A 4339-nucleotide genomic window follows, 5' to 3' on the forward strand; every position below is an offset into this window, starting at 1 on the left:
CATCCACACCATACATTTGAAGCACTGTTATGCCACATGAAGTCATTGTTTTCCCCAAAGAATCCTGGGAACTGTAGTTTGCTAAGAGTTGTTTGTCAAGAGCTGTTAGGAGACCCCTGTTCTCCTCACAGAGCTACAATTCCCAGAGTTCCATAAAAAAGGGATTGATTGTTAAATTACTCTGAGAATTGCAGCTCTGTGAGGGCAATAGGGTCCTCCTAACAACTCTCAGCACCCTTAACAAATTACAGCTCCCAGGATTCTTACCATGACTGTTTAAAGTGGTATAATATGGCTTTAAATGCATAATGTAGATCTGGCCTACTTGTGGGCTGCCATGGTTGGCAAATCATATGTGTTAGACCTCTGCTGCAGCTGGCTGCAGGCTACTTCTACTGTGCATCAAGGTGAAGCAGGCAGCTGCAGGTAGTGGAAACTTGGTGGGAGGTAGATGAAGACAAACTGATGTGTGAATCATGCAGAAAGACTTCTTAAAGTATTGGGCCTCATATTAGTGGGGGTCATCATTTGATGCTCTGCTTCAGGCATCATAAAATGTCTTAGGCCTTGTGCTGAAATGATCGTGTGAATTGGCCATGAGAATAGCAAACAGTAAGCAGAGGAAAGATCAGGAAGAGAAGGAAAGGGTCTCTTGTAGGGTTGTCAGGCTCAGGGCCTGAGAACGATCCTGTATCTGTAAGAGAAGAGAAATTTCAACCAAGTGCAGGTTTTCTTGCAACACTGTAACGGGAAAAAAACATAAGGTGAAATTCTTCCTTCCCCCTGCACAACTTTTAGAGATACAGAAGACCTCTTGGAGTCTGGGTCTGGCAACCAAGAGGTCTTCTGTATCTTTAAAAGTTGTGCAGGGGGAAGGGAGAATTCCACCTCGTGGTTAGGGGAGTAGGGAAGAAACTGGCCAGAAACAGGGAGCTATTGCTGAAGCTCTACACCCAGGCAACTGGAAGGTATATACAGATCCTTTCCTGTTTCTAGTTTTCACTGCACAGTGCTTATATATTCTCAGGTTGTACTGCCATTGATTTCTTCTTCAAAAGATCATAAACACCAAGCTCCTCAAATTGCCATATTATGATCTAAACTTGCATGATGGCCCTCTAGATTCACAAATACACACTGCACCACAAGAGACTCATGAAATTCATACATTTTATCATTTGGAATGTGAATCATGGTGACTCATAATACTTGTCTTCAAAACAGGCCAAGCAATATGCCCCCTAATTTTTTCTCAAAGCTCATATTTTAATCTAAGTTGGAAATAAATCTCCTCTATACTCCACTCACCTGTCTAACTGGCTGCTGATGTGGTCCTCTCTCTTCTCCTTGTTTCCCCTCTCCCACAATTTATCAGCACAGGCTCACACTTCCCCTTCTTCCACCAACAGGGAGGGAGCTAGGTCTCTTGGCCAGCCCCTGGAACACTACTAAAGCACCATTCCAGGTATTAGGGAGGGAAGAGAAAGTGTGATATCCTACGTGCCTGACAATGTGGAGGGGGAAAAGTGGGAGAGGGAGCCACTGTTACCACCCAGTTTGAGAGCTTACAAATTAAGGGACTCGCAGATTGCAGCCAACAATTACAAGTCAATTTAGAAGTTTTAGAGAATGAGAGAAAGAACTTTTGAACATGATTGGCAAATAGAGTCTGGGGAGTTCACTAAAAACTTACCATGATTAAAGAATTGCCTTGTTTTGACCTATTCCCTGGAGTAAGATTTTCCACAGCCTCTTTAAACGTGTGAGATTTAATTATTAAGCTCATAATGATGATGGTACAAAACCAAATTCCATCATCGCAATACCTGGTTGCTAATGGCCAACAATTAAATTAGTAATAGCTGGAATCTTAGACAAAGCAGCCACATGTTTTCCATGATACACAGCTGTAACACAAAACATAAAATGTTATGAGAACAAGGAGTACATTGTAGCCCATTCAGGGTCTTCCACTTTGATTTATCAATAGCTTAGATCACACTGTAATGGGCTTGGTCGCAACCAGAGCACAGTGGGATGGCTCAGTGTGGGTGTCTTTCATGTGTTCTGTTTCATTGACATTTCAGCTTTTTAAACTTTGACTGTGGAGTCTTGGTGTGTGGGAGAAAGTAGATGAGCTAATAAAAGGCACATGTTAACTGTTAATGTTCATTTAGCAAATCCTGCTTAAAAGCATGTAGTCTCAGAGCTAATTTCATCCAATTGCCTTTTAATTATAATGCCTTGCTCTGAGTTACAAATATAATGACTTTTTAATATAACTTGCACTGTTCTGTATCCAGTGTAGGATTTAATCATGTAATTTATTCAATCAGAACGAGCACATTTTGTAATTAAACCACACGGGCGTGCATACACACATTGCACTTTAAAGCAAAATTAACCATGCAACCCTATGCAAGTCCACTCAGAAGCAGATCCCCACTGAGTTTAGTGGGACATACTCCCAGGTAAGTATGATACCAGTAGCCTCAGAATCCAATTTTATCCTGAAAAACAAGGCATGTATCATAGAGACTCCAACTGTAAATATGTTAGTATAATATACTGTAACAGCATTTTGTAATAACATGGGATAGCCTAACCTAGTCTTCTCTTGCAGAGACATGTAACACAGATGAAAGCATACATCTCCAGAATGCTAACATGAGATCCAAAGCAGGGTTGTAAACAAGAATGGGATAAAAAGTAGACACTACAGGAGACACATGGCTACCACCAAAACAGCAGCCCCATGACTCTTCCTTCCCCTCTCTTGATAATCTCTAAAACAATAAAACCTGGGATGTGACATCACCACACTCCTGAGCAGAGCTTGGAAGATTACTGTTTAAAAGTAATAAATTACAGCTGCAGTTACATGGCCCCCAAAAGTAGCAATTACCCTTACAATTACAATTGCTCTGAAAGTAACTGATTACTTTTTCTCAAAAGTAATCACTGCAGTTACATGTCAGTTACTTTAAAAAAAAAAAACTACCTACAAGGTGCTGGCCTTGGCTGCTGCACATCTAAGTAGCCTAAAACAACATTAAAATAAGCACATAAGAGATAGTAGAATAATTCTTTTTATCCATGATAGCAATAGTGGTCTCTCCGCTGGTAACAGAGATGGGGAGGGAGGCAGAGGCCACTGTTCAGATTTTTGCACGTCAAACCAAGTGCAACCCTCACCCACTCAGCCAGCAAGCATAATCTCTCTCACTTAACCACCTCCCAGAATCTGCCCCACCCCCAACTAAGGGACACTCACCCAAGCAAACATTTTCCCCTGAGATGCGAAAAAGTTAAAATACTGCAAATGCAGCACAGTAGCCAGAGAAGGTAGTGGAGGCCACTGTATATGCCAAGTGCAAGCACACACGTTGCCATCTTTCACCTCCACAGTTCTTTATCTCAATTCTGCTGCTGCCTCCTTCTCCTCCTTTATTCATGTTCTTGCCCTTTGGCTCCTTTTTCCCACCACTCCATTTTTTAAAACAATTGTTTTCTCCACTCCACCCTGTCTCACTCTCCACCTCCTCCCTTGTCGCCTCCTACATGCCATGATAATGAAAGTTAAAGAGGAAAGCACAAAAGCAGGACTACAGCTCAACATCAAGAAGACTAAAGTAATGATGACAGAAGATTTATGTAACTTTAAAATTGACAATGAGGGCATTGAAATTGTCAAGGATTATTAATACCTCAGCACAGTTATTAACCAAAATGGAGACAATAGTCAAGAAATCAGAAGAAGGTTAGGACTGGGAAGAACAGCTATGAGAGAACTAGAAAAGGTCCTCAAATGTAAAGATGTATCACTGAACACTAAAGTCAGGATCATTCAGACCATAGTATTCCCAATCTCTATGTATGGATGTGAGAGTTGGACAGTGAAAAAAGCAAATAAGAGAAAAATCAACTCATTTGAAATGTAGCGTTGGAGGAGAGCTTTGTGCATACCATGGACTGTGAAAAAGACAAATAATTGGGTGTTAAAACAAATTAAATCAGAACTGTCACTAGAAGCTAAAATGATGAAACTGAGGTTGTCATACTTTGGACACATCATGAGAAGACAGGATTCACTAGGCTGGGCCTGGCAACCAAGAGGTCTTCTGTATCTTTAAAAGTTGTGCAGGAGGAAGGGAGAATTCCACCTTGTGGTTTTTCCCATTACAGGGTTGCAAGAACACCTGCACTTGGCTGACTTTCTCTTCTCCTAAAGATACAGGATCAGTCTCAGGTCCTGAGCCTGGCAACCCTAGGGAGCTGCTGTTTTCAATGGAAGCCACACTTCTCCCATCTCATCCTAGTTCCAGCCTGAGATTTGCTC

General features: G+C 41.5%; 1 long non-coding RNA gene across 1 annotated transcript; it reads right to left on the bottom strand.

The window, feature by feature from the left end:
• Positions 1-299: 299 nt before the first annotated feature.
• On the bottom strand, positions 300-2726 carry LOC133364210 (uncharacterized). The gene is made up of 3 exons (XR_009757876.1): positions 2607-2726; positions 1694-1907; positions 300-694 (listed from the first exon to the last, which is right to left on the bottom strand). It is a non-coding gene; the product is annotated as an uncharacterized LOC133364210 (long non-coding RNA).
• Between the last annotated feature and the right edge of the window lie 1613 nt (positions 2727-4339).

The sequence above is a fragment of the Rhineura floridana genome, chromosome 9 (genome assembly GCF_030035675.1).
Source record: "Rhineura floridana isolate rRhiFlo1 chromosome 9, rRhiFlo1.hap2, whole genome shotgun sequence".
NCBI classification, from domain to species: Eukaryota; Metazoa; Chordata; class Lepidosauria; order Squamata; family Rhineuridae; genus Rhineura; species Rhineura floridana.